We start from the raw sequence: 10,287 nt of genomic DNA on the forward strand, positions 1-10,287 counted from the left end.
CTTTAAAATGACAATACACCATTTGGCTACCATATGACAGTCCTTATTCCATGGAACTTGGTGACTGCAGTACTTCCAAAAGTCTTTTTTGTTTACGTACTCATATGCTTCTGGGGTGCTATTTTCACAATAAACGCATATGTCAAAATTGAATATCTATTTTTTGTTGTTTTTGTTGGAGAGAAAAGGAAAACCTAAATGCAGCAAAGACATATAGAGAAGTAGTAGCCAATAACTAAGTTTCTGCTTCTTGGAATGCTATATAGCATGGCAGACTATACCACGGAAGTTAGAACCATGTAATTATTTAGGTTGGAAAAGACCTTTAAGACCATCAAGTCCAACCATTAACCCAGCACTACCAAGTCCACCACTAAATCATGTCCCTAAGCACCACATCTATGTGTTTTAAATACCTCCAGGGATGGTGACTCCACCACTTCCCTGGGCAGCCTGTTCCAATGCTTGACAACCCTTTCGGTGAAGAAATTTTTCCTGATATTCAATCTAAACCTCCCCTGGCGCAACTTGAGGCCATTTCCTCTCATCTGATCATTTGTTACTTGGGAAAAGAGACTAAGACCCCTCTCACTACAACCTCCTTTCAGGTAGCTGTATAGAGTGGTAAGGTCTCCCCTGAGCCCCCTTTTCTCCAGACTAAACAATCCCAGTTCCCTCAGCCGCTCCTCATAAGACTTGTGCTCTAGACCCTTCACCAGCTTCGTTGCCCTTCTTTGGACTCACTCCAGCACCTTAATGCCTTTCTTGTAGTGAGGGACCCAAAACCAACACAGTATTCGAGGTGCGGCCTCACCAGTGCCGAGTACAGGGGGACGATCACTTCCCTAGTGCTGCTGGCCGCGCTATTTCTGATAGAAGCCAGGAGGCCGTTGGCCTTGTTGGCCACCTGGTCACGTCGCTGGCTCATATTCAGTCGGCCATTGATCAACACCCGCAGGTCCTTTTTCACCAGGCAGCTTTCCAGCCACTCTTCCCCAAGCCTGTAGCAGTGCATGGGGTTGTTGTGCCCCAAGTGCAGGACCCGACACTTGGCCTTGTTGAGCCTCATACAGTTGGCCTCAGCCCATGGATCCAGCCTGTCCAGATCCCTCTGCAGAGCCTCCTACCCTGCAGGAGATCAACACTCCCGCCCAAGTTGGTGTCGTCTGTGAACTTACTGAGGGTGCACTTTATCTCCTTGTCCAGATCATTGATACAGATATTAAAGAGAACTGGCCCCAATACCAAGCCCTGGGGAACACCACTTGTGACCGGCTGCCAACTGGATTTAACTCCATTCACCACAACTCTTTGGGCTCAGCCATTCAGCCAGTTTTTTACCCAGTGAAGCATACACCCATCCAAGCCATGAGCAGACAGTTTCTCCAGGAAAATGCTGTGTGAAACGGTGTCAAAGGCTTTACTAAAGTCTAGGTAGACAACATCCACAGCCTTTCCCTCACCCAGTAAGCTGGTCATCTTGTCATAGAAGAAGATCAGGTTAGTCAAGCAGGACCTGCCTTTCATAAACTGATGCTGACTGGGCCTGACTGCCTGGTTTCCTGTATGTGCCACATGATGGCACTCAAGATGATCTGCTCCATAATTTTCCCTGGCACCAAGGTCAGACTGACAGGCCTGTAGTTCCCCGAATCCTCCTCCCAGCCCTTCTTGTAGATGGGCGTCACATTTGCTAACTTCCAGTCAACTGCGACCTCCTCGGTTAGCCAGAACTGCTGATAAGTGATGGAAAGTGGCTTGGTGAGCACTTCCATCAGCTCCCTCAGTACCCTTGGGTGGATCCCATCTGGCCCCATAGACCTGTGTGTGTCTAAGTAGTGTAGCAGGTCGCTAACCATTTCCCCTTGGATTATGGGGGCTTCATTCTGCTCCCTGTCCCCATCTTCCAGCTCAGGGGGCTGGGTACCCAGAGAACAACTGGTCTTACTACTAAAGACTGAGGCAAAGAAGGCATTAAGCACCTCAGCCTTTTCCACTATGCTTCCCCCGCATCCAATAAGGGATGGAGATTCTCCTTAGTCCTCCTTTTGTTGCTAATGTATTTATGGAAAATTTTTTTATTGTCTTTTATGGCAGTGGCCAGATTAAGTTCTAGTTGGGCTTTGGCCCTTCTAATTTTCTCTCTGCATAGCCTCACAACATCCTTGTAGTCCTCCTGAGTCACCTGCCCCTTCTTCCAAAGGTCATAAACTATCTCTTTTTTTCCCCTGAGTTCCAGTCAAAGCTCTCTGTTCAGCCAGGGCAGTCTTCTTCCCTGGCAGCTCGTCTTTCTGCACATGGGGATGGCCTGCTCCTGAGCCTTTAAGATTTCTTTCTTGAAGAGTGTCCAGCCTTCCTGGACTCCTTTGCCCTTCAGGACTGCCTCCCAAAGGACTCTGTCAACCAGGCTCCAAAACAGGCCAAAGTCTGCCCTCCAGAAGTCTAAGGTAGCAGTTCTGCTGACCCCTTTCCTTACTTCTCCAAGAACTGAAAACTGTCATTTTGTGATCACTGTGCCTAAGATGGCCTCCAACCATCACATCATCCACAAGTCCTTCTCTGTTCACAAATAACAGGTCCAGCGGGGCGCATTCCCTAGTTGGCTCCCTCCCCAGCGGTGTCAGGAAGTTATCTTCCACACACTCCAGGAACCTCTGAGACTGCTTCTTCTCTGCTGTATTGTATGTCCAGCAGACATCTGGTAAGTTGAAGTCTCCCATGAGAAGGGCTAGTGATCGTGAGACTTCTCCCAGCTGCTTATAGAATATTTTGTTTGCCTCTTCATCCTCACCGGGTGGTCTATAGCAGACTCCCACCATGATATCGGCCTTCCCCCTGATTCTTACCCATAAACACTCAACCCTATCGTCACCATCATCAAGCTCTAGACAGTCAAAACACTCCCTAACACAAAGGGCCACCCCACCGCCTCTCCTACCTTGCCTGTCCCTTCTGAACAGTTTATTACCATCCACTGCAGCACTCCAGTTGTGCAAGTCACCCCACCATGCTTCCATGACAGCAACTACATCATAGTTATCCTGATGCACAACAGCTTCCAGCTCCTCCCGTTTGCTGCCCATGCTGCACACATTGGTGCAGATGCACTTCAGCTGGCCTATTGATCCCACCACTTTTGTGGGGAAAGAAGCCCTAATTCCTACATGACCATTCTCAGGCGCTTCTGTGGTTTCTAACCTATCAATAACCCTTGCGTCTCTGCTGCCGCATGGCTCGCCATCCCCTGCCTCTGCTGAGACAGCAGACTGAAGGACCTCGCTAGCACACTGTCCCACTAGCACATTGGCACACCACTCCCAGGCTTATCTCTAGCAAGCCTGGTTTTATTCCTTTCCCTCTTCAAATCTAGTTTAAAGCTCTTTCGATGAGCCCCGCTAACTCCTGTGCAAAGATCCTTTTTCCCCTTTGAGACAGGTGTAACACTGTCTGTCTGCAGCAGGCCTGGTGTCATGTAGATTGACCCATGATCAAAACACCCGAAATTGTGCTGGTGACACCAGTCTCAGACCCAGGTATTGATCTGCTGGCTCTTCCTGTTTCTTCCCTCATTATTCCCTGCAACTGGAGGGATAGAGGAGAACAGTACTTGTGCTCCTGATCCCTTAAACAGTCGACCCTAGGTCCTGAAGTCTCCCTTGAATGCCCTCTGACTTCTTGTTGCAACTTTGTTGCTGCCTGCCAGAAAAATCAATAATGGTTAATAATCTGAGGGCTGTATCAGGGTAGGAAGCCTTCTCTTCACATCTTTAACCCAGGCCCCAGGGAGGCAGCAGACTTCCCTTAAGAAGTGGGTCTGGCCTGCATATTGGGCCTTCTGTTCCTTCAAAAGTGAGTTTCCCATGACAACAACCTGTCTTTTTTTCTTTATGGCGCAGTTTAGATGCAGGGCTTAGGCCAACTTAACCTCAGCAACACCTCCAAGCTAGATGAACCATCGTCCTCATTACTGTTCGGTTCCACTTGCAGAGCCTCGTACCTATTACGCAAGGGCAGCTGGCAAAGGTGGGGTAGTGACAGAGGAGACATGCCTGCTGTGCTGGGCAGCAACTCATCGCCATTGTCCGCGATCCCTTAAGCCACTGTGTTCAGCCAGGCGGAGAGAGGATAGGGAATCCTCCATATCATGCATCCTGTAAGTTCTTCAGGTACGTCAAAATGGTAAGCACAAGCCACTGGGAAACTCCCTTAAGTAAGGAAAATCTCCAAGAGACTTAATAAAGTTTTCTCCAGCACAGAAGCCTGCACATAAGAACTATTTTATATGTAATTAGTAATACACTGCCTCAGTTGTCATGATGTAATATTTAAACTACACTAACTTATTGTTAAAGAATAACATTACTATACTGCAGACTGTGTGCAAACATTGATTCCTAGGTGCAAGTTCACTCACCAACGTAAAACTTTCTTTTAGAGAATTCATTTTGGCCCCTTGTCTTCCTTGTCAGTACAGAACTGAACGAGAAAAGTTACAAGAGGAACTCAACAGACAACACTGTCACACAGCTGCTCCGTAAAGACACCCAAGCCAGGCAGGATCCCAGGCATTCAGCCGAGAGGCCCTCCTGTTTCCCTGCAGTAATCCATTTACAACCTCTTACCGTATTTTTACTGCAATTATCCTTCAAGAGGCAGAGCTCAGAATTTATGTGCTTTAAAATACAAATCAAAGCGAAATGACTGAATGAAAAGCTCTCTTAAGCAACTCCAACAAAAACCCCTTAAAGAAAATTCAAGGTTACTAGCAGTACTACAAATTAGCTTGTCAAGTTTTAAGACTGGGCTGGCTATTAGATGGATGACGGAAAAGAGAAAAGGGAGACTTACAGGTTGGAAAGTTAAAATAGTTTTAATAAACAATAACAATGAAAAATAGTATAATAATAATAATGGTTTTGTATATATTTAATTATTTCCAAGATCGAGCTCCCCTGGATGATGGTCATGTCACCACTGGCGCTGTGGGGCAGGCTCCGGTAAGGCCCAGACTGGACTCAGCGACAGATGGGAACTGGATTCAGGATTGCACAGATTGGGATCGAAGGCAGGCGAAAAACAGAGTCCTCTTTGGATGCCACGCCTTGTGATCCCTCAGCTTTAAACTAAGAATGACGTGTATGGGATGGAATACTTCGTTGGTCAATTTTGGGTCACCTGCCCTGTCTACTCCTCCCCAGAGGTGCAACCCTTTTATGCCCTTTCACTTGTGGACCATAAGAAACTCAGTAGTGACCTTGGTTTCTATAGGAATAAGAACAAGCAAGAGCCTTTCTGCATATCATTCCTACTGTTACCTTAGTGATAACTATAAACTTTGAGCATTATCAATTCTAGAAGTGGACACTGTCTGAAAAACATGTAGTTAACTTCAGAAAGTGCAGAAGAAACTTAACTGAAAGAAAAACATCACTGAAAGTACAACTGGTTCTGTTCTAGTTCAAACCGGGACATAGCTTTAGGTCAGGAGAAGTGTTTATCTTATCTAAAAACATGGTGATCCTCTTGTTTGGAAAAGAGGAGAGTAAAGGATACACATGACTGTGAATTTGAAATGTTAATCTATATGAGATGTTTGCAACTTCTGAAAATGACTTTGAATTACTAAAAACAAGAATACAGGAAGAGGGTCAGAGAAATAGCAAGGACTCCCTCAGACTACCTCTGCACACAAATAAGAGAAAACACTGGACGATTTTACACACTTATTTTTCTTTTCACAGTACTGTGTGAGGCTAAACAGAGAAGGAGAAAGTAAGGATTGTACTGTTAAAGCATAGAGGGTAAATGAAATTTAGAAAACATTTAAAAAACAAAAAAGACAACAAAGCAACTGCTTAGTATCTATTTTTCTCCAAAGTGTTTTTTTTGATTAATGAACTGAAGATATTCTGCTATTGCTACACTTGTGTAACACTCTACTTTAAGTATTTTTTGAGATGATACAGATAATTTATATGTACGTGTGTATCTATTTAAGTCAGTCTGGAATGCAATACATACTATTTCACTGATATAGAGAAGACAATCTAATATTCTGTGATTCCTCAGAAAAAAATTACAGAATCACAGAATGGTTTGGGTTGGAAGGTGCCTTTAAAGATCATCATGTCCAACCCCCTCTGCCATGGGCAGGGACATCTTTCACTAGATCAGGTTGCTCGAAGCCCCATCCAACCTGACCTTGAACACTTCCAATGGTGGAGCATCCACAGCTTCTCCAGGCAATCTGTTCCAGGGTCTTGCAACCCTCATCATAAAAAAACCTCTTCCTTATATCCAGTCCAATTCTACTCTCTTTTAGTTTAAAACCATTGCCCCTTGTCCTTGTCACTACAGGCTTTGGTAAAAAGTCTCTCTCCATCTTTCTTATAAACTCCCTTTATATACTGAAAAGCCACAATAAGTTCTCCCTGGAGCCTTCTCTTCTCCAGGCTGAACAACCCCAACTCTCCCAGCCTTTCTTCATAGGAGAGGTGCTCCAGCCCTCTGACCGTTTTCATGGCCCTCCTCTGGACTGGCTCTATCCGTTCCACGTCCTCCTTGCACTGGGGACCCCAGAGCCGGATGGAGTGCTCCAGTGGGGGCCTCATGCAAGTGGAGTAGAGGAGGAGAATCACCTCTCTTGCCTTGCTGGCCACTTCTTCTTATGTGGCCCACAATACAATTGGCTTTCTGGGCTGTGAGCCCACATTGCCGGCTCACGTCCAATTTTTCATCCACCAGTATCCTCAAGTCCTTCTCTGCAGGGTTGCTCTCAGTCCATTCATCCCCCAGCCTGTATTGACATTGGGGACTGCCCTGGCCCAGATGGAGGACCTTGCGCTTGACCTTCCACAATGGCAAACAAAGACTATTTTTACTGGTTCCACTTTCAATCTGGAAGACAGTTAGAGGTTCTGAAAAAAAAACCAGTAGTTTTTAAATATTAGGTAGACTTCTCCATCTTGAACTTTTATGTCATGTAATCTTGCATGAAATATCCTTTTCTGCTGAAACTTGCATATATGTGTGATTTCAAAAGCACTCCATGGAAAAGCACGTGACATGTATTTTGGGAGGGGGAGGGAAAGCAGTAAGAGTCTTGTCTGATGGTGTTGAAAACACACCTTTCCCTGTCCTTTTGAACATTCCAGAATTTCCACAGGGCTGCTCTTCAAGCAAAACAGATCTTTCTTTGCTATGTATCATTATCAATTATGCAAATACAGTAATGTGATTAGAAACGTAACTGGTTCAGAACACTTATTTGTAACCTCCACCTTCTCAATTTTCTCTCTTACTGGCATGAGTCCCCTTAGCAAAGGTGACAAAATTTCAACAGTGACAATAGCAGAGAGCAACTTCAAATTTTCAGATTCCAAGGTGAAGTTAATTAACTAGTCAGGTAATGGTAACTATATGACATCTAAACAGCAAAGCTAAAACAAAACCAAAACTACACAAAACAGAACACCTAAAAAAAAACCCCAAAAAACAAAACCCAAAAAAACTCCACCACAAACCGTGCTAGCCAAACTAGTCCAAAATTAATAAACAAAGCAAAAAGCAATGTAGCACTAATCAATCACAGCAGAGGTGTCACAGACCAATGGGTGAGAAACTGCTCAGGACAGATTATATCAGCCATAGTGTCAACAAGGTCTTACACAGTGAACAAAGACATAATAACATTTTCTAAAACCATTTTTTTTTTTAAAGCTGTTCCCTTAAACAAAGGCTGGCAGCTGTAGAAGGCACTCCCGTTTAAATGTACACGTTTAATTTTCCAGAGTGTGTATGCCTGACACAAACACATAATAAGCAGATACCTGTAAACTTACATACGAGATATAACTATGTCTAGGAAACTCCATGTTCTTTCAATAAGCCTAATCATGCACTCGCATATGTACATACCTAGTCGTATCTATATGTGCATGGCACAAGTAAAAATTAGAGGGACCGCGTAAAACCTGCTTGCTTGATTTTTGTCTTGTGGCTACTGATACTATTATTATAATAGTGCCACTGATGTTCTTTTTTTGTTTTGTTTTTTTCTTTAATTAATTTTCATTCATAATATTCTGTTGCTGCATATACATATACATAAAAAGGGCACCGCCAACATGGTTTAATTTTTTAGCAGATTTCTAATAATATTTTTATTCAGGAATAATATATTGCATTATTAAAATATTTTATTCTTTTGTTTAAGAACTAAACTAAAATTTGTTAAAGAAGAATTTGCTTGAGTACAGGACCACAGAAAGTCTTGGAGTTAAAGTGTCCAGAAGCCTCTTCTGCAATTTGGTCTGTTACTTGTAAGGACTCTTCCAACTACTCTTTCCACATCCAGTAAAAAAAAAAGTTGCTACAAATTCTACTACTTCACTTCTGTGTAGACACCTCAACTAAATAAGCCACACGTTCTTATAAGTTGAAAAATGCTATTGCTTTCCATATGACTAAAACCTTTTTTCTTTCCTCAAGGAAGAAGAGTATTTTTCCCCTGTACCCAACAGAGATTAAAGAGAAATTAATCCACCACACTCTACCAAAAATCAAAGCGACAAAACTAAGGATAAAACACCTATATGCTTAAGGAAGACACAGTCTCTTCTCACGGCTACTGTTGACAGCTAATAATCCTCTCAAAAGTGGTGTCTCTCTTTAGGGAATGTACTGGTGCTGTCTACAACTAAAAACTCCATTTCTGGAACTGGTGAGCGCAGAAACGCACCCAAAGAAAAAAGCACAATCAATGACGGTTAGTAATGATGGAGGGATCCAAGCAAACAATTTCAGCTGTGGTATTAGTGCCTTACTCTGCAGAGCGTGCTTTTGTGACTCCACATTTTCTCTGCATACTACCCGAACTGTAAGTAAAGACAGACTGAGCAGTCATGAATTATCAAAGTTCTTCTTAATTTTGAAAAGCCGCCTGATTTCCAGTATGTGTTTAGACATGCCTGGGAGAGTGATACTGCTACTTACATAAAACTGTTACAGTACCAAGACTCAAATTTTTCTCGGGGGGAAAAAAAAAAAAATAAAACACGAGATGGTGAGCGTTCAATTTCATTCAAGAAAGACTGTTCAGGGCGGCGTTACCCAGCCTGAAAAGGAGGTTATGCTGTCACAGCTCGCCCAGCAGCACACGCTCCCACTGTAGCCCCTCACGCCGTTTCCCTTTTGCCTTTAAGGCAGGATTTCCAGGCTACCAACACGGCGGGCATGTGCTCGACAGCGGGAGCGGGCTGAAGCCAGGCCATCGGGCAGCTGCAAACTTTCCGACGGTCCCGGTCGGGGGAGCCCCGCCGCGCCGGGGCTGCTGCCGCCGAGGCCCCCACCGGCCGGCTTCCGGGCGAGACCCCCCCGCCCTCCGCCACCGCGGGGCGCGGCACCTGGCGAGAGCCTGGGTCGGAGGAGGCCTCTCCTCCCACCATAAACAACCCAGCCCAGCAGCCCGCCGCCTCCCGCCATTACGCTTCCCCACAGCCCCTGCCCACCGGGGACCGCGCCCGGGGCCGGCCAGCCTCGGTAACCTGCGGCTTATTTACCTCCGCACGCTGGCGCTACCCTCTGCTCTCACCGCCTCCGCGCCGCTCCCCTCGCCTGCCGACGGTGCCGAGCAGCTGAGGCGCTCCCGGAGCCGCCTCCTGCCCGGCCCCACCCGCGATGCGACGGGCTGCCGACGCCCAGGCGTGCAAAGTCTCCCGGCTGCGCCCGCGGCCAGACTCGCCTCGCCCTCTCGCAGCCCCACGGACCCCGCCCGAGCCTCCCCAAGCGGCGCCGGGATCGCCGCCAGCGCCGCGGGGCACTCACCGGCTCCTCACAGGGGCTCTCCCTGGCCCTTCCCGGCGCCTCCGCGCCCGCCACCCAGCGCCTCCATTTGCTCAGCGGCCGCTCCTCTCTCCCCGGCTCCGCTCCGGATACGGCGCCCTCTGGAGCGCCCGCTCCGCCGGGGCCGTCACTCGGCGGCTGAAGTGGTGGGGAGTGCCGGCCCGGCGGCGAGGCTTCCTCCGCACGGGCAGGGCGTTGCGGCTGCCTCTGTCTCGCTGCCCCTTTGTTCGGCGGCAGCTCCTGGCGGCGCTGACAGCTACCGGCGGCGCTCCCCGGGCCCGGGCGGCCGCTTCGCCTTAGCACTTCCCTGCCTGCCAGCAGCGCCTCATGTGCCTGGCCCGGCCCGCAGGCCGGTCGGTCTCTCTCTCGGTTTCTCTCTCCCTCTCTGCCCGCGGTCAACAACCGGTGGCAGCAGCAGAAGTTCAGGCCGCCGACCCGGAAACT

At 47.0% G+C, this 10,287-nt stretch overlaps 1 protein-coding gene across 5 annotated transcripts in view; it reads right to left on the reverse strand.

The window, feature by feature from the left end:
• The window catches only part of ANKIB1 (ankyrin repeat and IBR domain containing 1), a 109,036-nt gene extending 98,764 nt beyond the window's left edge, over positions 1-10,272 (reverse strand). For all 5 annotated transcript variants that reach the window (XM_068405497.1, XM_068405500.1, XM_068405501.1 and 2 more), the window contains exon 1: positions 9,826-10,272. The gene's annotated coding sequence lies outside the window, so the exon portion shown is untranslated. The remainder of the gene's footprint in view (positions 1-9,825) is intronic.
• Between the last annotated feature and the right edge of the window lie 15 nt (positions 10,273-10,287).

This window comes from Nyctibius grandis, chromosome 7, assembly GCF_013368605.1.
Source record: "Nyctibius grandis isolate bNycGra1 chromosome 7, bNycGra1.pri, whole genome shotgun sequence".
Taxonomy (NCBI): domain Eukaryota; kingdom Metazoa; phylum Chordata; class Aves; order Nyctibiiformes; family Nyctibiidae; genus Nyctibius; species Nyctibius grandis.